Raw genomic sequence first — 27,500 nt, forward strand, 5'->3', positions numbered from 1 at the left:
TGGGGGCGTTTCTCAGTCAGGGTGTAATCACATGCATGGTTTATACCTGGGGGCGTTTCTCAGTCAGGGTGTAATCACATGCATGGTTTATACCTGGGGGCGTTTCTCAGTCAGGGTGTAGTTACATGCATGGTTTATACCTGGGGGCGTTTCTCTGTCAGGGTGTAGTCACCTGCATGGTTTATACCTGAGGCGGGGGTTTTTCTCAGTCAGGGTGTAATCACATGCATGGTTTATACCTGGGGGCGTTTCTCTGTCAGGGTGTAGTCACCTGCATGGTTTATACCTGGGGGCGTTTCTCAGTCAGGGTGTAATCACATGCATGGCTTATACCTGGGGACTTTACAGTCAGGGTGTGGTCCCTGCATGGTTTATACCTGGGGGTGTTTTTCAGTCAGGTGTTAATGCCATGCATGGTTCTATGTGAAATGGGGAGAGAGGCAAGGGGGGAGAGAAATAAAGAGAGATGGAGAGAAAGAGTAACAGAGGGACTGAGAAAGAGAAGGTGTGATCTTATTGCATTGAGAGGGTCATTGTGTTCTCCAGTCTATGGCACCCTATAGATACTTGCTGGCTGCAAATATATGCGTGCCTCTATGGGGGTTAGGCCTGCCCTTATTGAGCTCTATGGAGGTTAGGCCTGCCCTTATTGAGCTCTATGGAGGTTAGGCCTGCCCTTTTTGAGCTCTATGGAGGTTAGGCCTGCCCTTTTTGAGCTCTATGGAGGTTAGGCCTGCCCTTATTGAGCTCTATGGAGGTTAGGCCTGCCCTTTTTAGAGCTCTATGGAGGTTAGGCCTGCCCTTATTGAGCTCTATGGAGGTTAGGCCTGCCCTTTTGAGCTCTACGGAGGTTAGGCCTGCCCTTATTGAGCTCTATGGAGGTTAGGCCTGCCCTTATTGAGCTCTATGGAGGTTAGGCCTGCCCTTTTTGAGCTCTATGGGTGTTAGGCCTGCCCTTTTTGAGCTCTATGGGTGTTAGAATGCCCTTATTGAGCTCTATGGAGGTTAGGCGTGCCCTTATTGAGCTCTATGAGGGTTAGGCCTGCCCTTATTGAGCTCTATGGGGGTTAGCCCCTGCCCTTATTTAGCTCTATGGGGGTTAGACATACCCTTATTGAGCTCGATGAGTGTAGGAGCACCCCTTATTGAGCTCTATGGGGGTTAGGCCTGCCCTTATTGAGCTCTATGGGGGTTAGACCCACCCTTATTGAGCTCTATGGGTCCTTAGGCCTGCCTTATTGAGCTCTATGGGGGTTAGACCTACCCTTATTGAGCTCTATGGGGGTTTCCACCTGCCTTATTGAGCTCTATGGGGGTTAGACCTACCCTTATTGAGCTCTATGGGGGTTAGGCCTGCCCTTATTGAGCTCTATGGGGGTTAGACCTACCCTTATTGAGCTCTATGAGGTGTTAGACCTACCCTTATTGAGCTCTATGGGGGTTACTGTAGCAAAATGTTTCAAAAATGATGTGCAACAGAAAACAAAATTGTGGGTTTCTTACGGGCCTCCCGAGTGGCGCAGCGGTCTAAGGCACCTCATTGCAGTGCTGGAGGCGTCACTACAGATCCGGGTTCGATCCTGGGCTGTGTTGCAGCCGGCTGCGACCAGGAGATCCATGAGGTGGCGCACAATTGACCCAGAGTCATCCAGGTTATGGGAGGGTTTGGCCTAGCCGTCCTTACAGGAGTTTCAGCAATGGGACAAGACTGTAGCTACCAATTGGTTTTCATGAAAAAGAGGTCAAATGTTTTTAGAATGATAATGAGGGTTTGTTATTGGACAATTTCAGGCAGTCCCTGTCTGTTTACTGTTGTTTGGTGCCTAATGAGCCTTTAAAAGGTTATTTTGTAACTCATTCTGACCTGGTTTGATCTTATTCAAATCTAGATTTTGATCGGTGTTGTTTCTGTTGATGTCTGACGGTATTGGTCCTGGTTCAAAAGTCAAGGACACTTTATTTAAATTGGATGTCTTATTTAGAGCATGGGCTTTTCCTATTGGTGTGAATCCCTTGGTGTCATGTGACCTACAGACGACCATCACTTAAACTTCTACTAATAGCTTCTCTCTCTCTCACCAAACTGTGTTACACAAATACAGGTAGATCAGGTACGTGACTCTGCCCAGTCATCTGCATGCTCCCTGTAAATACCCTGCATTATGCTAAACATTCTAAAAACCTGTTCATGGTTACTGTCTCCATGGCAGCCTGACAACAGTGCACGAGCCGGCCCCTAAACACCAGAGCCTGTGATAATCCTGTGACACCACCAGGCTTCCCTCCACACACACACGTTCTTTAGGTGCCCTTTGCTCTGCTGAATGCAATTCTGTTGTTGCTATGTTTTGTCGCTTTAGCCCCGAAAAAAGCAACAACACCCTGAATACCCTTAATGCACTGTTGTTAAGAGCAGAGCAGAACACAGTGGTCTCTTTGAATTGAGCCCCTTCAGAATGTAACTCTTGAGTTCCAGTTTGATGTTTCACGAGTCCTCATACAGAGGTGTATTCACTTCAGTGGCCTTTTGGAAAGATAACTATTTGCTAAACATCCATCAGACCTGAAGCAGCCTGTGTGCTTTTGCATGTGTAGTCAAAGCGCCTGAGTCAGACCTGCTGTGTTCAAATACCATTTGCAACCTTTTAAATACTTGTAGCATTCACCCCTAGCCTGCCTGGCGTAGAGACCACGTGCCACATGGGTGAAGTTTGCATGTTGCAACTATTCTATTGGTCGATTGCGCCAGGCAAGCTCAATCAAGGACCAGCTAAAGCAATTATTTCAAATAGTATTTGAACCCAGGTCTTGACTCTAGAGGTGCTCTGTCCCAACGTTGGAAGTGTTAAAGGGAGGTGTTGTGTTGGTGTTGTAGCCATGGCAACATAAACAGGAGTAGCAGGTAGTTTGTCAACAGAGATTAGAACATGGGCCTATATACTGTATGTTCCCGTGTGGCTCGGTTGGTAGAGCGTGGCACTTGCTACGGCCTGGGCTGTGGATTTGATTCTCACGGGGGACCTGTATGAAAATGTATGCACTCACTACTGTAAGTTGCAGAGCGTCTGATAAATGACTAAAATATATATTTTTATGTAAGCGTGTTAGGTAAAGGCTTTAGAGAGAGAGTATGTGTGTAGTCCCTGCTGTAGTCCCATGTCCCATCCTATTCCCTATGTAGTGCCCAGAGCTCTGGTTAAAAGTAGGGAATAGGGGGCCGTAGCTGTTGACCAGAGGCACTATATAGGGAATAGGATGGGACATGGGACTACAGCAGGGACATGCTCTTTCTCTCTCTAAGCCTTTACCTAACACGCTTACATAAAAATATATATTTGAGTCATTTATCAGACATATATTAGTGAGTGCATACATTTTCATAATGGACCCCGTGAGAATCAAATCCACAGCCCAGGCCGTAGCTGTGTGTTTTATAATCCTCTGACAGTGAGAGGGGGAGGAAGGGTGTTTTAGGACAGCGCATGTTTTTGATTACCTTGACCACTGTCTAGTTGAATGAGTATTTAATCTGTCTTTGGCCCCAGTTGAATTGTCCCACGTACTGCATCCTGGGGATCACCTTGACTTCCATGTAAGGTGTAGAACAAGGTTTTCTTCCTTTGTGACCCACGAATTGAGGTGTATTTTGAGCCGCAAACCCCCCCAAAAAACATACACAGACCAAAGAATAAGTCAAAAATATGAATAGAAAATGTTGGTTTCTAAGCTATTCTCCTGCAATTCCACACGTCCTGGCATGGCGCTGAAATAAATGTTGCCATTTTAAATCCACTTTCCTGAAATTCTATACACTTTTCCATTGAGCTGAGAGAAACGTTTGCTTTTTTAAGTTTATTTGTTTTTAAATTCTCAAAGAATATAGGCTATTATTGTCAGATGTATAGGTCCATTATCTTTTTACATACTTCATATTTGGTTTTAGTTTACGTTTACACTTAAAAGCATTTTTCTATCCCGAAAATGTATTTCTTGGGGTGGCAATGTCATCCCGCGACCCACAAGTGGGTCCCGACCCACAGTTTAGGAACCACCGGTGTAGGAGACACGTATGCACGCACGTCCGCAGGCTAAGTTACTTTCTATAGTTATATAGTTACTAGTTAGCTATCCAAATTGTAATCAGTTACATATATTTTTCATTACCCAAACTCAGTAACGTAATCTGATTACTTTCAGTTACTTTTGGATTACTTTCCCCTTAAGATGCATTAGAAGAAGACAAAAAGGATCCATCTCAACACGTTTGATGTCGTCATAGTGATCTCTGACTTGTGGTCAGACTCGCTCAGTTTTTTTCTGTAATCAGATGACATGTAACTGATTATATGTAATGAATTTACACGCCAACCCTACACAGACAGACAAACGCTGGCATGGACACACACACACACACTATCTCACTCTCTCTCTCAAACACACACACACAAACAAGCACATACACCCTCCTACGGAATGAGAAGGAAAGCCCTCTCTGCCTGTAGGTTTATGTTATGACTCCATTCAATTTCACCCTTCCAATGACATCTAGGGTGCTGGCATCTATAGAACAGGTTCACACGGGTGACATATTTGTCACACACGATGAGTGTCCACCATCGGCTGTGAGGGCAGTAGACCGTGAGTCCCATGCAACCAGACTTCTGTGGCTTGTTACAGCCTGTCTCAAACTCCTCTGTGGGAGAGAGAGAGTCCCAAATGAAGTTAGCAGCCTAGTATTCCCTATATAGTATACTACATTTGAGGGAATTTGCCACATATACAATGTGTGGCATGAAGGTCTGGAGTAGAGCGAGATTATATAACGGGCTGGGATCTATCGAACCCAAGATCTATACCTCAGCAATAAGGTAGGGAGTTCTGTATCATGCATATGGTCACAGGTAGATGTTGTTCAGCCCGGCACAACAGTGGAGGGCCAGTCAACCCATAAAGTCCTTATACTCTTGCATAAGGGCCTTATCTTTTATATCAGTGAGAATTTATTTTAAAAAAAATAAAAAAGGTTCAATTGATACACGCCCTCATAGGATTAGGGTTAGTGCTTCCACACATATCTCCATGTTACAGTGCTTGTTTATGGAAAACAGACGGAAGACTGAGGCGACCACCTGTGCTAAAATTAGTGCTATCTAGTGTGCTCCGAACACCTGTGTGTAAGTGTTAACTGGAGAATGGTTCAGGTTGGAGGCACCCATAGCTGTGTGGATCTGTGCAAAACTGTTGCAGTAAGTATCATTTTTAGTTAAAAGATGATTTATCGCTGATGAAAAGGGCCATATGTTTCGAAAAGCAGTATCGCAAGCAATGATTATTGACATTTCTCAACAGCATCGGGATTGTAGTTCGCGAGCGAAGTTGACTGCTGAAAACTGTAGGGAGAAGGAAGAATTCTTTCTGCCTAGGGTTTGATAGCTAGGATCTATCCACAGAAACATGACCTAATGTTCAAGCGCCTACGGCTCACTACGAACAAGCACTGACAAAGAAACATACCATCTCAGAACACAGGACCACACCCCACAACATAAATGTACATAGCAACCATTCAGCATGGACGACACATCACAAAAACGTTCATCTGCACAAGTTCATGGGGTGTGGTTTAATACCATTTTAAATGCTCCCCAGTAAGTAGCGTCCCTTGGGAAACACTGACCAACACTTTGGTTCCTGCCTTGTTACATACGGTTTGATTGACATAAGACCAGTAAATTACTAGGTTCACCTGAATGAGCAATATTATATTGCCCTTTTCTGCTTTTTTTTAAACTTTTACTTAACTAGGCAAGTCAGTTAAGAACAAATCCTTATTTACAATGACGGCCTACCAAAATACCTCCTGTGGTTGGTGTTAAAAAGAAAAAATATAGGACAAAATACACATCACGACAAGAGAGACAACACTGCATAAAGAGAGACCTTAGACAACAACATAGCATGATAACAACACATGACAACACAGCATGGTAGCAACACAACATGACAACACAACATGACAACACAGCATGGTAGGAACACAACATGACAACACAGCATGGTAGCAACACATGACAACACAGCATGGTAGGAACACAACATGACAACACAGCATGGTAGGAACACAACATGACAACACAACATGACAACACAGCATGGTAGCAACACAACATGACAACACAGCATGGTAGCAACACAACATGACAACACAGCATGGTAGCAACACAACATGACAACACAGCATGGTAGGAACACAACATGACAACACAACATGACAACACAGCATGGTAGCAACACAACATGACAACACAGCATGGTAGGAACACAACATGACAACACAACATGACAACACAGCATGGTAGCAACACATGACAACACAGCATGGTAGGAACACAACATGACAACACAGCATGGTAGGAACACAACATGACAACACAACATGACAACACAGCATGGTAGCAACACAACATGACAACACAGCATGGTAGGAACACAACATGACAACACAACATGACAACACAGCATGGTAGCAACACATGACAACACAGCATGGTAGGAACACAACATGACAACACAGCATGGTAGGAACACAACATGACAACACAGCATGGTAGGAACACAACATGACAACACAACATGACAACACAGCATGGTAGCAACACAACATGACAACACAGCATGGTAGCAACACAACATGACAACACAGCATGGTAGCAACACAACATGACAACACAGCATGGTAGGAACACAACATGACAACACAACATGACAACACAGCATGGTAGCAACACAACATGACAACACAGCATGGTAGGAACACAACATGACAACACAACATGACAACACAGCATGGTAGCAACACATGACAACACAGCATGGTAGGAACACAACATGACAACACAGCATGGTAGGAACACAACATGACAACACAACATGACAACACAGCATGGTAGCAACACAACATGACAACACAGCATGGTAGCAACACAACATGACAACACAGCATGGTAGCAACACAACATGATAGCACAGCATGATAGCAACACAACATGACAACAACATGGTAGCACCACAAAACATGGTACAAACATGATTGGGCACAGACAACAGCACAAAGGGCAAGAAGGTAGAGACAACAATGCATCACGTGGAGCAGTCCAACTGTCACTAAGAGTGTCCATGATTGAGTCTTTGAATGAAGAGATACAACTGTCCAGTGTTTTTGGCAGCTCGTTCCAGTCGCTAGCTGCAGAGAGCTGAAAAGAGGAGCAACGCAGGGATGCGTGTGCTTTGGGGACCAGAGGGCTGCAGTAGGTATCTCAGATAGGTGGGAGTTAGGCCTAAGAGGGTACATGCTTTGTCGTCTTCTTTGACGGACTGCGTGGTTTTACTCAGTTTTATTACATGCTCTGTAGACTACCACATGAATGCATAATATATAAACAACTTGCACGTCACATTTCAAAACAAGTACTTGCATGGTGGCTTCAATGACAGGTTTAGATACTCTGCGGTGCCTTGTTAGGTCGAGAGCTCAACTACGATATCCACAATCCCTTTCGCATCATACGCGGCAGGTTTTTCTCGGATCGGAGTTAGCTACAATTCAAAACGAGACGTCTCTGTTTATGTTCAACACACCTCCAACATATTATTCTGCTGTCCGCACGGAGCGAAGCATTAAAAAACAACATTTGGGGGAATGTAACTTTATACAGGAAGAAAGCCAACACGAAAGCGTCGTATGATTGGCCATTCTGACTTTTTTTGTATCAAACATTGATATTTGTTGACAAATTGCCTTTGTTAGCTGGTAAACAAGCTAACTCAACGAACTTGGTCTGAAGCGGCGGGTGGTAGATGGTTGTCACCCGCTCACTGAGCGGTGTGTCTCGGCAGGAGGAGCGCATCGACTCCGCTGTAAGTAAAACTACCTAACAATAACCTTCCTCTCATTTACACAAGATAACTAACCATATTAGCTTGCCAATCAGTTGACAATCTCCTGTTTTCCTTTGTGAACCCGCTGGCTAGCTAACATAAGGGACAGTAGGCTAGCTAGCTAATATGATTGCTTGCTGGTGGAGAGATGTGCCAGGTAACGTTAACGTTACAGTAGCTGGTTATTCCTCTCAAAAACCTAGCTAACTAATAATGGTCATAATTTAGGCTATAACCAAATCTTCTCTTAACGTTAATCATAACTATTTATTTTTGGGTCATTGTAATGTATCCAAAGCTATTTAGTCATAAATCCTTACGTTTTTACGCATGGTGGTCCCGGGAATCGAACGCACTATTCCGGCTTTGTCTACCAACTGAGCTAACCAACAAACTAGGTTTTGCATGTCAAGTTGGAGTGGGATATCATTCCCTCGTTCAAGCATCTGATCTGTTGGCTAGCCCTGCTTCTGCCTTTGTTGGTCCGGTCTGGCGATGACTTGGATCCGCCTTTTTGACATCCATGTCCCGTTGTCGTATCAATCATTCGGTTCCCCCTTTCCAATTATCTTATCTCTTAGCTGATCAATAGCTCGAATGGTGATTTGACTTGCCACTCAGCTATTGTTTAGTTACAAACGTTGTCGTCATTGCATTGCCACGGGTAAACATGTTGTTTACAAACTGATTTTTGGTCAGAATATGTTTTGTTTTTAACCTTGTGGATGTACACACACACACACACCACCACCACCACCATATGTTTTACTATCCTTGTGGGTACCTAGCCTTAACCTGACTCCTGAACTTAGCCCTAGTTGTAACTAAAACACAAAACCGAACCCCTAAACTTAAAATAGCGTTTGTCCTTCTGGGGATGTGGGAAATGTCCCCACTAGGGATAATGTGCCTTGTTTTACTATCCTAGTGGGGACTTGTTTTACTATCCCAGTGGGGACTTGTTTTACTATCCCAGTGGGGACTTTTGGGCATTTCCATTACCCTCAAGGATAGTAATACACACACCCCTTCCCACTCCAGAGGGTCTGGGGGGGGGGTCTGTCCCACTCCAGAGGGTCTGAAGGGGGGGGGTCTGTCCCACTCCAGAGGGTCTGGGGGGGGTCTGTCTTCTATTGAATCTGTAGGTCTGTAGGAACCCCCACCTATCCAGAGTGTCTGTAGGAACGCCCACCTATCCAGAGTGTCTGTAGGAACGCCCACCTATCCAGAGTGTCTGTAGGAACCCCCACCTATCCAGAGTGTCTGTAGGAACCCCCACCTATCCAGAGTGTCTGTAGGAACCCCCACCTATCCAGAGTGTCTGTAGGAACCCCCACCTATCCAGCAGGTCTTCTGTGTCTGTGTGTACGTGATGTGTGCTGTTCTCTGGAGCTGTTGCGTCATGAGGCTTGGTACTGTGTGTTTGTGTTAACACACTGTAGGCCTGTGTGTTTTGGCCTGTGTGTGTGCACTCTGTATGTGCCTGGACTCTGAATGGAATGCCTGGGTAGTTCCCCAGGTCATAACTGTGGGTGTGTACGTGTGTGTTTTTTTGCTTACGTTTGTGCATACTGTAAGCTTATGAGTCTGTACTCTGAATGACAGGCCTGGGTAAGTTCCCCGGGTCGTAACTGTGCGTGTATGAGGCTAGGGACATCTGAGCAGCTTAGGCTAGGCTGTAGGCTACACTCTGCAGTGTGTATGTGAAGCTTGGCACACTACTCTTCAGTTCAGCTTATTCGCTCCATTCAGTGTGCTGGGTTTGTGCATGTGAGATGGAGGATTACCAGGGTTTGTCATGGAAAGTGGGTCAGACAGTGGGTATGTTTTTACTGTCGTTTCTGTTAGTGGGGATAGAAAGACAAAGGCCTGGTAAAACATCATCAGACCTTTTTCCAAATTGCTGGGCGCAGATTGACTGTTGGTCTCTCTTTCTTAGTCTCTACACCTCGAGTCTATATCAGTCTCTGTCTCTCTCTACTTCTTCCCTTCTAATTCTTTAGGTATATTCCAAACAGTCTCTCTCTCTCTCTCTCTCTCTCTCTCTCTCTCTCTCTCTCTCTCTCTCTCTCTCTCTCTCTCTCTCTCTCTCTCTCTCTCTCTCTCTCTCTCTCTCTCTCTCTCTCTCTCTCTCTCTCTCTCTCTCTCTCTCTCTCTCTCTCTCTCTCTCTCTCTCTCTCTCTCTCTCTCTCTCTCTCTCTCTCTCTCTCTCTCTCTCTCTCTCTCTCTCTCTCTCTCTCTCTCTACTTCTTCCCTTCTAATTCTTTAGGTATATTCCAAACAGTCCCTCACCCTCTCTGCTTCTCTCTTTCCCTACTTCTCCATCTCTCTCGGTCTTAATTACGCACATGAGGTCATTCATACATGGAAGGACCTGCCAACAGCTGAAAGAAAATGTCAAATCTGGACACGGGGGCAGTTTGCTTCTGCACCTGACTGGAGAAATATTTAACAGGGAAAAAACAACTAAGTCTGTTTGTGTTCTGAAGCTCTACCTTTTAGTCTAGCAGTTCACAACATTACAAATGCTGCTCCTGTGAAGTTTCCCCTGGGTTTTATATATATTATTTAACCTTTATTTAACTAGGCAAGTCAGTTAAGAACATATACTTATTTACAGTGACGGCCTACACCGACCAAATCCGAACGGCGCTGGGCAAGTTGTGCGCTGCCCTATGGGACTCCCAACCACGGCCGGTTGTGATACAGCCTGGATTCGAACCAGGGTGTCCCTAGTGATGCCTCTAACACTGAGATGCAGTGTCTTAGCCGCTGCGCCACTCGGGCGCCCAAGGTACAGATCTAGGATCAGCTTTCCCTCCCCCAATGCTAACTAAAACCATTAGGGGGGATGCTAAACTGTCCCAAAATCAGCATTTAGGAACAACTTCACTCAACTCCAATAAGGTTAGCCTTACTGAAATTAAGTAGTTTGTATTGTGAACACAACATTTATGATGTTGTCTTTGACCCCTCAGATTTGGAAAGTGAAAAACAAAGAGCTGGGTGGTGGGAGTAGTAGTTAGGGTTAGAGAGGAGGGCTGGGAGTAGTAGTTAGGGTTAGAGAGGAGGGCTGGTAGTAGTAGTTAGGGTTAGAGAGGAGGGCTGGTAGTAGTAGTTAGGGTTAGAGAGGAGGGCTGGTAGTAGTAGTTAGGGTTAGAGAGGAGGGCTGGGAGTAGTAGTTAGGGTTAGAGAGGAGGGCTGGGAGTAGTAGTTGGGGTTAGAGAGGAGGGCTGGGAGTAGTAGTTAGGGTTAGAGAGGAGGGCTGGGAGTAGTAGTAGTTAGGGTTAGAGAGGAGGGCTGGGAGTAGTAGTAGTTGGGGTTAGAGAGGATGACTGGGAGTAGTAGTTGGGGTTAGAGAGGAGGGCTGGTAGAAGTAGTTAGGGTTAGAGAGGAGGGCTGGTCGTAGTTCTCTCCTTCCCATATCCCCCAGTCTCTCCTCCATCTCTCTCAGGGGCTGCTGCTGCCAGTACAGGCTGTGCTTTAGGCACAGATTTATGATCAGTCTGCCCCCATCAGGTCAGCCCCCCTCCCTGCTGTCTTCCTGTGCAAAGTGAGTCAAGTGAGCCACACTTTCCCCAAGCTGCTGGTCACTGGAACGGTTGGTTGGTTTCTGGGAAGGTCACACAGTGTGTTTTCTACTGGCAGGAAGTAGTACCTAGGCAGGGTGTGAGTGTGTCCATGTGGTTTTGAGTGCATGCGATGTGTGTGTGTGTGTGTGTGTTGTTTGTCGTCTGTCCGCGGTCGGACTGTGTTCACCTCAGTGAATTATTGATGAGCCTGTAACTTGAACGCCTCCCCTCCTCTCCATCTCCCAGTCTCTCCATCTGTCACCAGTAGCCTACATCCCAGTACTGCCTACTGGAGTCAGTACACCCCCCTCTCTCTCTCTCTCTCTCTCTAGGCCCCTCTCTCCCTTCCCCTGGGTGTGTTTGATGGGGATTACCTACCTAGTGACAATCATTTACTGTTAATGCGGCCACACACACACACACACACACACAGGGTGGTGGTAGGGTGGGGCTGTATAATCGGTGCCAGATGGCCTTTGAAGATGGAAGGCGGGGGTCTCTGTACCTAATTACATTGACCTACACTGCGTTGTGTAGTTTTCATGCGTTTCAGGTCCATTACAGCATGTGACTTGGCTGAGTGGATAGAAACATTGCTCTGAATACGAGTTCAGGTAGGCTACAGCCCACGTTTCCATTCTATGGAATACAGTGTCTAAGATTTAGTCAACCTCTGCCTTTGAGTAGTCCAAAGAAACATGTCAGCTATTGGAAGTCTTTCTCCTGTTACTCTTATAGGCTATTGAATAGGATTCTGGGAAAGTTCAATAAATTCCCTGGTTTTCCAGAAATCCCGTTTCCGGATTTCCCTCTTATTCCCTTCCGATTCCGTGAATCTTCCAACAAGGATTTCTGGAAAACCAGGGAATTTATTGAAAGTACCATGAATTTTGCAACCCTAGTTTCAGATATCTGGAGTGTGTTTTATAAATGTCTGAAAGGCATTTGGGAACCAACCACTAGTGAAGTTCACCCCCTGTTCAGTGAATTAGACCTTGTGATAATGTCTAGGTCATTTGACTCCCTCCTCTGTGGTCAGTCTGTTACTGCTTGGCACTCAGCATTAAGGGGTGAAGGCCCTGTGATAGACTAGTTTCCTGTCCACGGGGTGTACTGAGGTGATAGACTAGTGTCCTGTCCAGGGGGTGTACTGAGGTGATAGACTAGTGTCCTGTCCAGGGGGTGTACTGAGGTGATAGACTAGTGTCCTGTCCAGGGGGTGTACTGAGGTGATAGACTAGTGTCCTGTCCAGGGGGTGTACTGAGGTGATAGACTAGTGTCCTGTCCAGGGGGTGTACTGAGGTGATAGACTAGTGTCCTGTCCAGGGGGTGTACTGAGGTGATAGACTAGTGTCCTGTCCAGGGGGTGTACTGAGGTGATAGACTAGTGTCCTGTCCAGGGGGTGTACTGAGGTGATAGACTAGTGTCCTGTCCAGGGGGTGTACTGAGGTGATAGACTAGTGTCCTGTCCAGGGGGTGTACTGAGGTGATAGACTAGTGTCCTGTCCAGGGGGTGTACTTGAACATCAAGCTGCCTCACTACAGGAACAGGAAATGGGCTCCGGATCGTACAAGCCAAGGCTCATGCAAGGCTACTTACTTACTGTGGTCAGTCAGTCCATTTCCCCCAATGGGCAAACGTCCAGTCATCCAGGACCTCAGCTGCCACGGATGACCCAGTTGTCGTGGGAATGGCACCGATTGGTTCCAGATTCTCTTGGCAAGCGGGTCCAGCTGGAGAATGGTTTATTTAACCAAGCTAATTTAATACTGAGGAGAAGTATTTCAACCTGCTCAGAAAGATGACAGATAGATGGGGGTTATCTCAAACACAACAACAACAACCAGCACTACATTGGTAGATCATAGATCCGAGGATGAGGAAGATTCTGGCAATCACACACACAGACAGACACAGAGATTGATTGAAAGCCTGAGAAATGTTTTAAATTGTGAAAAGCGTCATTCAATTTTCATACATTCACCTACATTCAGGAAACCATTTTTTTTTTTAGGTCAGGTGCTTAGCAATGGTTACAATGGACCTGTTCTGATACATTTCCCTTAGACAAGTTGGTGGCTGTGTGGGAGAATGTTCTGAGTTGAGTTGGCCACGTCTACTGATGTTGAACCTTTTTAATTAGGTTAGTTTTGTTGAGATTAACATCTCTGTTTCCAGAGAGACCAGGATAGCAGCATCAGCACAGCAGTATCAGACAAACCACCACATGACATCAGCCAGAGGAAAATGACATAAATATAATAAACTGCATGTTCCCATGTCTGGAGGCGAACTACGCCATCTAGACTCGCCCACAACAATGCATCTCATCCTTTGTACTCACTGGGTGCCCACTGGTAGATTCCACTGTCTGTGTTGGTTAAAAGGGACACTTCACCACTTTTTCACCTCATCTTTACTATGCTGTCTTCAGCACCATACCAGTGTCTGTCTATTACGTAGGCCTACACGTAGGCTAGGCTATGTAACAAGAAGATTAGAACATCAAATGTATTGAGTGTTGTTCTTGTGAGGTTTGTAGTACTCCAGTCTTCTGACAGTTAGGCTGGTTTGTACTCCAGTCTTCTGACAGTTAGGCTGGTTTGTACTCCAGTCTTCTGACAGTTAGGCTGGTTTGTACTCCAGTCTTCTGACAGTTAGGCTGGTTTGTACTCCAGTCTTCTGACAGTTAGGCTGGTTTGTACTCCAGTCTTCTGACATTTAGGCTGGTTTGTACTCCAGTCTTCTGACAGTTAGGCTGGTTTGTGCTCCAGTCTTCTGACAGTTAGGCTGGTTTGTGCTCCAGTCTTCTGACAGTTAGGCTGGTTTGTGCTCCAGTCTTCTGACAGTTAGGCTGGTTTGTACTCCAGTCTTCTGACAGTTAGGCTGGTTTGTGCTCCAGTCTTCTGACAGTTAGGCTGGTTTGTGCTCCAGTCTTCTGACAGTTAGGCTGGTTTGTGCTCCAGTCTTCTGACAGTTAGGCTGGTTTGTGCTCCAGTCTTCTGACAGTTAGGCTGGTTTGTGCTCCAGTCTTCTGACTGTTAGGCTGGTTTGTACTCCAGTCTTCTGACAGTTAGGCTGGTTTGTACTCCAGTCTTCTGACAGTTAGGCTGGTTTGTACTCCAGTCTTCTGACAGTTAGGCTGGTTTGTAGTATTCCAGTCTTCTGACAGTTAGTCTGGTTTGTGCTCCAGTCTTCTGACAGTTAGGCTGGTGTGTACTCCAGTCTTCTGACTGTTAGGCTGGTTTGTACTCCAGTCTTCTGACAGTTAGGCTGGTTTGTACTCCAGTCTTCTGACAGTTAGGCTGGTTTGTACTCCAGTCTTCTGACAGTTAGGCTGGTTTGTGCTCCAGTCTTCTGACTGTTAGGCTGGTTTGTGCTCCAGTCTTCTGACAGTTAGGCTGGTTTGTGCTCCAGTCTTCTGACAGTTAGGCTGGTTTGTACTCCAGTCTTCTGACAGTTAGGCTGGTTTGTGCTCCAATCTTCTGACTGTTAGGCTGGTTTGTGCTCCAGTCTTCTGACTGTTAGGCTGGTTTGTGCTCCAGTCTTCTGACTGTTAGGCTGGTTTGTGCTCCAGTCTTCTGACAGTTAGGCTGGTTTGTGCTCCAGTCTTCTGACTGTTAGGCTGGTTTGTGCTCCAGTCTTCTGACTGTTAGGCTGGTTTGTGCTCCAGTCTTCTGACAGTTAGGCTGGTTTGTGCTCCAGTCTTCTGACAGTAAGGCTGGTTTGTACTCCAGTCTTCTGACAGTTAGGCTGGTTTGTACTCCAGTCTTCTGACAGTTAGGCTGGTTTGTACTCCAGTCTTCTGACAGTTAGGCTGGTTTGTACTCCAGTCTTCTGACAGTTAGGCTGGTTTGTACTCCAGTCTTCTGACAGTTAGGCTGGTTTGTACTCCAGTCCTCTGACAGTTAGGCTGGTTTGTACTCCAGTCTTCTGACAGTTAGGCTGGTTTGTACTCCAGTCTTCTGACAGTTAGGCTGGTTTGTACTCCAGTCTTCTGACAGTTTGGCTGGTTTATGTGCGCAAGTGTTTGAGGCTATCTAACTTCCTGTCTCATTAAATGGCGCCTGTATTCACTTCTTGTTTCGGATACTCAGGGACATCACACAGACAGGCACACACATACTCACCAAACAAAACAAAAAATCACTTCAACCAGTAAAATGGCTCTTTGGCTAGTTTTTGCTACAGCCTATATCAATGAGCGTTAGCATTCTAGCTAACAACTTCTGCATCCAAAACAGTTATTTTGCAAAAGATCACAACCGAATATAATCTTAGCGACTGTTCAAGCAAGAATCAAAACATCATTGTAAGCGTAAGTTATTTTGTTTAGCCTAAGATTTATGTTTTTATTATTTCTATGTTGAATGGGTGCAGAGTGCGATGGCTTCCTTACAGCCGCGTGCATCTGTGTGTGACGGCAGTGTGTCGTGTTCTGGAAAGTTGTCTATAGCCTGTTGTCCATCCTCTTTTTAAATAGTCAGCCAACATGTTTTCAGCACTATTATTTCCCTGATTGATCAACACGTGTTTTCTCATGCTCTCTCTGTCTCTCTGAAGCAGTCATATAGTGAGCAATACGTTTCAACATCAAATTGCAATAAAATCGCAGTTTCGAATTGTATCGACGCCTCATTATGATGATATCACAGTGCCATCCGTTTTGTCACCAAAGCCCCATATACTACCCACCACTGTGACCTGTACGCTCTCGTTGGCTGGCCCTCGCTTCATACTCGTCGCCAAACCCACTGGCTCTAGGTCATCTACAAGACCCTGCTAGGTAAAGTCCCCCCTTATCTCAGCTCGCTGGTCACCATAGCAGCACCCACCTGTAGCACGCGCTCCAGCAGGTATTTCTCTCTGGTCACCCCCAAAACCAATTCTTCCTTTGGCCGCCTCTCCTTCCAGTTCTCTGCTGCCAATGACTGGAACGAACTACAAAAATCTCTGAAACTGGAAACACTTATCTCCCTCACTAGCTTTAAGCACCAACTGTCAGAGTAGCTCACAGATTACTGCACCTGTACATAGCCCATCTATAATTTAGCTCAAACAACTACCTCTTCCCCTACTGTATTTATTTATTTAGCTCCTTTGCACCCCATTATTTTTCCTTTGCTCAATCTTCCACTGCAAATCTACCATTCCTGTGTTTTACTTGCTATATTGTATTTACTTTGCCACCATGGCCTTTTTTTTTTGCCTTTACCTCCCTTATCTCACCTCATTTGCTCACATTGTATACATACTTATTTTTCTACTGTATTATTGACTGTATGTTTGTTTTACTCCATGTGTCACTCTGTGTTGTTGTTTGTGTCGAACTGCTTTGCTTTATCTTGGCCAGGTCGCAATTGTAAATGAGAACTTGTTCTCAACTTGCCAACCTGGTTAAATAAAGGTGATTTTTTTAAATATTTTGTATAATATGGTATCTTGAGGTCCCTAGTTGGTATGGGTTGGGTGAACCCCAACAACACACTGGTGTTGGTGTATACCGGTCATTAAAAATATTCATGCGAGTAGACTGCTGATTGGCCATCTCATCCTCATCCTGACTGCATTCTATGAGGAAGTAGCAAGCATTTTTTAACGTTCTGTTTGAGATACAATTTGTGAGGTGGTTTTTTTATGTGTTTGTTTGTTTTCTCCAATTTATGCTTTGGCCACCTGAGTATAGAATGAGTCAACAACATTATTTGGGTATGAGTTAACAGAATATTAACTTTTAAAAGTGAGATTGACCGGACAGGTACTTGTTTTGTCAACAGATATCTAATCACCCTGATGGCATCCTGGCATCCTGACTAGAGGTCGACCGATTAATCGGAATAGCCGATTAATTAGAGCCGATTTCAAGTTTTCATAACAATCGGAAATCGGTATTTTTGGGCGCCGATTTTTTTTTAAATATATTTTTATATATATATTTTTTTATACCTTTTATTTAACTAGGCAAGTCAGTTAAGAACACATGCTTACTTTCAATGACGGCCTAGGAACAGTGGGTTAACTGCCTTGTTCTGCCCCTGAACGACAGATTGTCACCCTGTCAGCTCGGGGGGGATCTAATCTTGCAACCTTACAGTTAACTAGTCCAACGCAATAACGACCAACCTCTCTCTCGTTGCACTCCACAAGGAGACTGCCTGTTACACGAATGCAGTAAGCCAAGGTAAGTTGCTAGCTAGCATTAAACTTATCTTATAAAAAAACAATCAATCATAATCACTAGTTAACTACACATGGTTGATGATATTACTAGATATTATCTAGCGTGTCCCGCGTTGCATATAATCTGACTGAGCATACAAGTATCTAAGTATCTGACTGAGCAGTGGTAGGCAGAATCAGGCGCGTAAACATTCATTCAAACAGCACTTTCGTGCGTTTTGCCAGCAGCTCTTCGTTGTTGCTCTGTTTATGACTTCAAGCCTATCAACTCTTGAGATGAGGCTGGTGTAACCGAAGGGAAATGGCTAGCTAGTTGGCGCGCTAATAGCGTTTCAAACGTCACTCGCTCTGAGCCTTGGGGTGGTTGTTTCCCTTGCTCTGCATGGGTAACGCTGCTTCGATGGTGGCTGTTGTCGTTGTGTTGCTGGTTCAAGCCCAGGGAGGAGCGAGGAGAGGGACGGAAGCTATACTATTACACTGGCAATACTAAAGTGCCTATAAGAACATCCAATAGTCAAAGGTATATGAAATACAAATGGTATAGAGGGAAATAGTCCTATAATTCCTATAATAACTACAACCTAAAACTTCTTACCTGGGGAAATTGAAGACTCATGTTAAAAGGAACCACCAGCTTTCATATGTTCTCATGTTCTGAGCAAGGAACTGAAACGTTAGCTTTCTTACATAGCACATATTGCACTTTTACTTTCTCCAATACTTTGTATTTGCATTATTTAAACCAAATTGAACACGTTTCATTATTTATTTTGTTGATGTATTATATTAAGTTAAAATAAGTGTTCATTCAGTATTGTTATAATTACCATTATTTACAAAAAAATGTTTTTAAATAATCTGCTGATTAATCGGTATCGGCTTTTTTGGTCCCCTCTCCAGTCAGGTCCCCTCTCCCTGACTGGAACCTCCCAAATCCCAGGTAGCCTGCACACATCCCCTCTCCCTGACTGGAACCTCCCAAATCCCAGGTAGCCTACACACATCCCCTCTCCCTGTATGCAACACGATTTCCCTCCCAAATCCCAGGTAGCCTACACACATCCCCTCTCCCTGTCTTCAACACGATTTCCCTCCCAAATCCCAGGTAGCCTACACACATCCCCTCTCCCTGTCTTCAACACGATTTCCCTCCCAAATCCCAGGTAGCCTACACACATCCCTTCTCCCTGTCTGGAACCTCCCAAATCCCAGGTAGCCTACACACATCCCCTCTCCCTGTCTGCAACACGATTTCCCTCCCAAATCCCAGGTAGCCTACACACATCCCCTCTCCCTGTCTTCAACACGATTTCCCTCCCAAATCCCAGGTAGCCTACACACATCCCTTCTCCCTGTCTGGAACCTCCCAAATCCCAGGTAGCCTACACACATCCCCTCTCCCTGTCTGGAACACGATTTCCCTCCCAAATCCCAGGTGACTGAGATATGATTCCTCCTCTCTTCTCCTTCCCTCTCTTTTGATATTTTACACATTCCTGCTCATCGATTAGATGGGTTACACAGGAAGAATGAGGGAGGGAGGCAAAGACGGGGAGTCTGTGAGCGGGAGGGAAAGAGAGACTGTGAGAGGTATCGTTAGTGTCGATCTCCTTTCCCGAGAGTCCCCTCAGATCGATTACCTGGTCATCAGACTTGTAATCTTCAGCATGTGCAAACCAATCCTCCTCCTCTGATCCCTCCATGCAACCAACACACTCAGGAGTCCAGACCGGGCGTAAGCAACAACCAACACACTCAGGAGTCCAGACCGGACGCAGGGCGTCAGCAACAACCAACACACTCAGGAGTCCAGACCGGACGCAGGGCGTCAGCAACAACCAACACACTCAGGAGTCCAGACCGGACGCAGGGCGTAAGCAACAACCAACACACTCAGGAGACCGGACCGGACGCAGGGCGTCAGCAACAACCAACACACTCAGGAGTCCAGACCGGGCGTAAGCAACAACCAACACACTCAGGAGACCGGACCGGACGCAGGGCGTCAGCAACAACCAACACACTCAGGAGTCCGGACCGGACACAGGGCGTCAGCAGCAACCAACACACTCAGGAGACCAGACCGGGCATCAGCAACAACCAACACACTCAGGAGACCAGACCGGGCGTCAGCAACAACCAACACACTCAGGAGTCCGGACCGGACGCAGGGCGTCAGCAACAACCAACACACTCAGGAGTCCGGACCGGACGCAGGGCGTCAGCAACAACCAACACACTCAGGAGTCCAGACCGGACGCAGGGCGTCAGCAACAACCAACACACTCAGGAGACCGGACCGGACGCAGGGCGTCAGCAACAACCAACACACTCAGGAGACCAGACCGGGCGTCAGCAACAACCAACACACTCAGGAGACCAGACCGGGCGTCAGCAACAACCAACACACTCAGGAGTCCGGACCGGACGCAGGGCGTCAGCAACAACCAACACACTCAGGAGTCCGGACCGGACGCAGGGCGTCAGCAACAACCAACACACTCAGGAGTCCGGACCGGACGCAGGGCGTCAGCAACAACCAACACACTCAGGAGTCCGGACCGGACGCAGGGCGTAAGCAACAACCAACACACTCAGGAGACCGGACCGGACGCAGGGCGTAAGCAACAACCAACACACTCAGACCGGACGCAGGGCGTCAGCAACAACCAACACACTCAGGAGTCCGGACCGGACGCAGGGCGTCAGCAACAACCAACACACTCAGGAGTCCAGACCGGACGCAGGGCGTCAGCAACAACCAACACACTCAGACCGGACGCAGGGCGTAAGCAACAACCAACACACTCAGGAGACCGGACCGGACGCAGGGCGTCAGCAACAACCAACACACTCAGGAGTCCGGACCGGACGCAGGGCGTCAGCAACAACCAACACACTCAGGAGTCCAGACCGGGCGTCAGCAACAACCAACACACTCAGGAGTCCAGACCGGACGCAGGGCGTCAGCAACAACCAACACACTCAGGAGTCCAGACCGGACGCAGGGCGTCAGCAACAACCAACACACTCAGACCGGACGCAGGGCGTCAGCAACAACCAACACAGTCAGGAGTCCAGACCGGACGCAGGGCGTCAGCAACAACCAACACACTCAGACCGGACGCAGGGCGTAAGCAACAACCAACACACTCAGGAGACCGGACCGGACGCAGGGCGTCAGCAACAACCAACACACTCAGGAGTCCAGACCGGATGCAGGGCGTCAGCAACAACCAACACACTCAGGAGTCCAGACCGGGCGTCAGCAACAACCAACACACTCAGGAGTCCGGACCGGACGCAAGGCGTCAGCAACAACCAACACACTCAGGAGTCCGGACCGGACGCAGGGCGTCAGCAACAACCAACACACTCAGGAGACCGGACCGGACGCAGGGCGTCAGCAACAACCAACACACTCAGGAGACCAGACCGGGCGTCAGCAACAACCAACACACTCAGGAGTCCAGACCGGACGCAGGGCGTCAGCAACAACCAACACACTCAGGAGTCCAGACCGGACGCAGGGCGTCAGCAACAACCAACACACTCAGACCGGACGCAGGGCGTCAGCAACAACCAACACACTCAGGAGTCCAGACCGGACGCAGGGCGTCAGCAACAACCAACACACTCAGACCGGACGCAGGGCGTCAGCAACAACCAACACACTCAGGAGTCCGGATCGGACGCAGGGCGTCAGCAGCAACCAACACACTCAGGAGACCGGACCGGACGCAGGGCGTCAGCAACAACCAACACACTCAGGAGACCGGACCGGACGCAGGGCGTCAGCAGCAACCAACACACTCAGGAGACCGGACCGGACGCAGGGCGTCAGCAACAACCAACACACTCAGGAGTCCAGACCGGACGCAGGGCGTCAGCAACAACCAACACACTCAGGAGACCGGACCGGACGCAGGGCGTCAGCAACAACCAACACACTCAGGAGACCAGATCGGGCGTCAGCAACAACCAACACACTCAGGAGACCAGACCGGGCGTCAGCAACAACCAACACACTCAGGAGTCCGGACCGGACGCAGGGCGTCAGCAACAACCAACACACTCAGGAGTCCGGACCGGACGCAGGGCGTCAGCAACAACCAACACACTCAGGAGTCCGGACCGGACGCAGGGCGTCAGCAACAACCAACACACTCAGGAGTCCAGACCGGACGCAGGGCGTCAGCAACAACCAACACACTCAGGAGTCCAGACCGTACGCAGGGCGTAAGCAACAACCAACACACTCAGACCGGACGCAGGGCGTCAGCAACAACCAACACACTCAGGAGTCCGGACCGGACGCAGGGCGTCAGCAACAACCAACACACTCAGACCGGACGCAGGGCGTAAGCAACAACCAACACACTCAGGAGACCGGACCGGACGCAGGGCGTCAGCAACAACCAACACACTCAGACCGGACGCAGGGCGTCAGCAACAACCAACACACTCAGGAGACCGGACCGGACGCAGGGCGTCAGCAACAACCAACACACTCAGGAGTCCGGACCGGACGCAGGGCGTCAGCAACAACCAACACACTCAGGAGTCCGGACCGGACGCAGGGCGTCAGCAACAACCAACACACTCAGGAGACCGGACCGGACGCAGGGCGTCAGCAACAACCAACACACTCAGGAGTCCAGACCAGGCGTCAGCAACAACCAACACACTCAGGAGTCCGGACCGGACGCAGGGCGTCAGCAACAACCAACACACTCAGGAGACCGGACCGGACGCAGGGCGTCAGCAACAACCAACACACTCAGGAGTCCAGACCGGGCGTCAGCAACAACCAACACACTCAGGAGTCCAGACCGGACGCAGGGCGTCAGCAACAACCAACACACTCAGGAGTCCAGACCGGACGCAGGGCGTCAGCAACAACCAACACACTCAGACCGGACGCAGGGCGTCAGCAACAACCAACACACTCAGGAGTCCAGACCGGACGCAGGGCGTCAGCAACAACCAACACACTCAGACCGGACGCAGGGCGTCAGCAACAACCAACACACTCAGGAGTCCGGACCGGACGCAGGGCGTCAGCAACAACCAACACACTCAGGAGTCCAGACCGGACGCAGGGTGTCAGCAACAACCAACACACTCAGGAGTCCGGACCGGACGCAGGGCGTCAGCAACAACCAACACACTCAGGAGTCCAGACCGGACGCAGGGCGTCAGCAACAACCAACACACTCAGGAGACCAGACCGGACGCAGGGCGTCAGCAACAACCAACACACTCAGGAGTCCGGACCGGACGCAGGGCGTCAGCAACAACCAACACACTCAGGAGTCCGGACCGGACGCAGGGCGTCAGCAACAACCAACACACTCAGGAGTCCGGACCGGACGCAGGGCGTAAGCAACAGCCGCGCTCATGCCTATTTATTTGGACAATGAAGCTTAAACGTTTTATTTTGTCTCTGTACTCCAGCATTTTGGATTTGAGATCAAATGTTTCATACGAGGCGACAGAACAGAACGTCACCTTTTATTTGAGGTTATTTTCATACATATGTTTTACCGTGAAAGCACGCAGGGCGTCAGCAACAACCAACACACTCAGGAGTCCAGACCGGACGCAGGGCGTCAGCAACAACCAACACACTCAGGAGACCAGACCGGACGCAGGGCGTCAGCAACAACCAACACACTCAGGAGTCCGGACCGGACGCAGGGCGTCAGCAACAACCAACACACTCAGGAGTCCGGACCGGACGCAGGGCGTCAGCAACAACCAACACACTCAGGAGTCCGGACCGGACGCAGGGCGTAAGCAACAGCCGCGCTCATGCCTATTTATTTGGACAATGAAGCTTAAACGTTTTATTTTGTCTCTGTACTCCAGCATTTTGGATTTGAGATCAAATGTTTCATACGAGGCGACAGAACAGAACGTCACCTTTTATTTGAGGTTATTTTCATACATATGTTTTACCGTGAAAGCACCTTTATATCTATTAGAAATGAAAGCACCTTTATATCTATTAGAAATGAAAGCACCTTTATATCTATTAGAAATGAAAGCACCTTTATATCTATTAGAAATGAAAGCACCTTTATATCTATTAGAAATGAAAGCACCTTTATATCTATTAGAAATGAAAGCACCTTTATATCTATTAGAAATGAAAGCACCTTTATATCTATTAGAAATGAAAGCACCTTTATATATCTATTAGAAATGAAAGCACCTTTATATCTATTAGAAATGAAAGCACCTTTATATATCTATTAGAAATGAAAGCACCTTTATATCTATTAGAAATGAAAGCACCTTTATATCTATTAGAAATGAAAGCACCTTTATATATCTATTAGAAATGAAAGCACCTTTATATATCTATTAGAAATGAAAGCACCTATATATCTATTAGAAATGAAAGCACCTTTATATCTATTAGAAATGAATGCACCTTTGTATCTATTCGAAGCTGTCATTTGAAGGTTCATAAGTGTTTGGACAAATTGACTTAAAAAGTAGTCAAACGTTTACTGTTTGGTCCCATAATCCGAGCACACAGTGATCACATCAAGCTTGTGACTACAAACCTGTTGGATGCATTTACAGTTTTTGGTTGTTTCAGGGTCTGTTGTACCCAATAGAAGTGAACGATAAATAATATATTGTGTCATTTTTGGAGTCACTTTTCTTGTAAATAAGAATAAAATATGTTTCTGAACACTTCTATTGATGTGGATGCTACCATGATTTTGAATGATGAGTGAGAAAATTATAGGCATCAATGTCACCCCCCCCCCCCCCCCCCCATGCTAAATGCTAACCTCCCCTCCCCTGTTATTGGTAATGGTGAGAGGTTAGAATGTCTTGGGGTTATGATATAGAATGCTAACCTCCCCTGTTATTGGTGATGGTGAGAGGTTAGAATGTCTTGGGGTTATGATATAGAATGCTAACCTCCCCTGTTATTGGTAATGGTGAGAGGTTAGAATGTCTTGGGGTTATGATATAGAAGGCTAACCTCCCCTGTTATTGGTAATGGTGAGAGGTTAGAATGTCTTGGGGTTATGATATAGAATGCTAACCTCCCCTGTTATTGGTAATGGTGAGAGGTTAGAATGTCTTGGGGTTATGATATAGAATGCTAACCTCCCCTATTATTGGTAATGGTGAGAGGTTAGAATGTCTTGGGGTTATGATATAGAATGCTAACCTCCCCTGTTATTGGTAATGGTGAGAGGTTAGAATGTCTTGGGGTTATGATATAGAATGCTAACCTCCCCTATTATTGGTAATGGTGAGAGGTTAGAATGGGGGTACAATATTTGTTTGAGTATCATAGAAGTAGTTACCCCTCTTCCCACCACTTTAAAAACCTCTGCATCATGCGCCAGTCTAGATACCATTTGGGAAAACCATGAAAGGAATTCTTGGGAGTTGTACAAAGCCGTTGTTTTCCTACTTTCTCTGTAAAAGCCATCAAGGGTAGAATGTTATCCAGAGCCTCGTGGCTGTATACTGTTGGAACTGAGCTGTGGTTTCACACTGCTGCTGTCTTCTGTCGTTTTAATTTCATCTTGCATTGCATTAGTGAACTCTTATTTCACTTGCTGTGCATGGAGTCTCTTTTTTGGGGGGTTTAACCCACTGTTCCCCGGTAGGCCGTCATTGTAAATACGAATTTGTTCTTAACGGACTTGCCTAGTTAAATAAAAAAATAATTTAAAAAATCCCTCTTATTTTTTGGTAAATATATCAATTATTTATATATATATATATATATATATATATATATATATATATATATATATATATATATATATATATATATATATATATATATATATATATATATTTTTTTTTAAACATGTATTTTCCCCTAACCCTACCATCCCTCCCTAATTGGAGTAAACTAATGGACAACACTTAGACTTCCAGCTTATACATACTATATCCATTTTACAGACACAGTATGGATCACAGTCCCATCCTTCAACTACCCTCAACCCTTCCCATATATCTCTGAACACCACCCAGTCCCATCCTTCAACTACCCTCAACCCTTCCCATATATCTCTGAACACCACCCAGTCCCATCCTTCAACTACCCTCAACCCTTCCCATCTATCTCTGAACACCATCCAGTCCCATCCTTCAGCTCCCCTCCCATCTATCTCTGAACACCATCCAGTCCCATCCTTCAGCTCCCCTCAACCCTTCCCATATATCTCTGAACACCACCCAGTCCCATCCTTCAACTACCCTCAACCCTTCCCATATATCTCTGAACACCACCCAGTCCCATCCTTCAACTACCCTCAACCCTTCCCATATATCTCTGAACACCACCCAGTCCCATCCTTCAACTACCCTCAACCCTTCCCATACATCTCTGAACACCACCCAGTCCCATCCTTCAACTACCCTCAACCCTTCCCATCTATCTCTGAACACCACCCAGTCCCATCCTTCAACTACCCTCAACCCTTCCCATATATCTCTGAACACCACCCAGTCCCATCCTTCAACTACCCTCAACCCTTCCCATATATCTCTGAACACCATCCAGTCCCATCCTTCAACTACCCTCAACCCTTCCCATATATCTCTGAACACCACCCAGTCCCATCCTTCAGCTCCCCTCAACCCTTCCCATATATCTCTGAACACCACCCAGTCCCATCCTTCAACTACCCTCAACCCTTCCCATATATCTCTGAACACCACCCAGTCCCATCCTTCAACTACCCTCAACCCTTCCCATATATCTCTGAACACCACCCAGTCCCATCCTCCAGCTACCCTCAACCCTTCCCATCTATCTCTGAACACCACCCAGTCCCATCCTTCAACTACCCTCAACCCTTCCCATATATCTCTGAACACCACCCAGTCCCATCCTTCAACTACCCTCAACCCTTCCCATATATCTCTGAACACCATCCAGTCCCATCCTCCAGCTCCCCTCAACCCTTCCCATATATCTCTGAACACCATCCAGTCCCATCCTCCAGCTCCCCTCAACCCTTCCCATATATCTCTGAACACCATCCAGTCCCATCCTCCAGCTCCCCTCAACCCCTCCCATCTATCTCTGAACACCATCCAGTCCCATCCTTCAACTACCCTCAACCCTTCCCATATATCTCTGAACACCATCCAGTCCCATCCTTCAACTACCCTCAACCCTTCCCATATATCTCTGAACACCATCCAGTCCCATCCTTCAACTACCCTCAACCCTTCCCATATATCTCTGAACACCACCCAGTCCCATCCTTCAACTACCCTCAACCCTTCCCATATATCTCTGAACACCACCCAGTCCCATCCTTCAACTACCCTCAACCCTTCCCATATATCTCTGAACACCACCCAGTCCCATCCTTCAACTACCCTCAACCCTTCCCATATATCTCTGAACACCATCCAGTCCCATCCTTCAACTACCCTCAACCCTTCCCATATATCTCTGAACACCATCCAGTCCCATCCTTCAACTACCCTCAACCCTTCCCATATATCTCTGAACACCACCCAGTCCCATCCTTCAACTACCCTCAACCCTTCCCATATATCTCTGAACACCACCCAGTCCCATCCTTCAGCTCCCCTCAACCCCTCCCATATATCTCTGAACACCACCCAGTCCCATCCTCCAGCTCCCCTCAACCCTTCCCATATATCTCTGAACACCATCCAGTCCCATCCTTCAGCTACCCTCAACCCTTCCCATCTATCTCTGAACACCACCCAGTCCCATCCTCCAGCTCCCCTCAACCCCTCCCATCTATCTCTGAACACCACCCAGTCCCATCCTTC

General features: G+C 47.1%; 1 pseudogene; it reads left to right on the forward strand.

Moving 5' to 3' along the window:
* Positions 1-7,633: 7,633 nt before the first annotated feature.
* The window catches only part of LOC139413424 (E3 ubiquitin-protein ligase pellino homolog 1-like), a 44,377-nt pseudogene continuing 24,510 nt past the window's right edge, over positions 7,634-27,500 (forward strand).

The sequence above is a fragment of the Oncorhynchus clarkii genome, chromosome 1 (assembly GCF_045791955.1).
Source record: "Oncorhynchus clarkii lewisi isolate Uvic-CL-2024 chromosome 1, UVic_Ocla_1.0, whole genome shotgun sequence".
NCBI classification, from domain to species: Eukaryota; Metazoa; Chordata; class Actinopteri; order Salmoniformes; family Salmonidae; genus Oncorhynchus; species Oncorhynchus clarkii.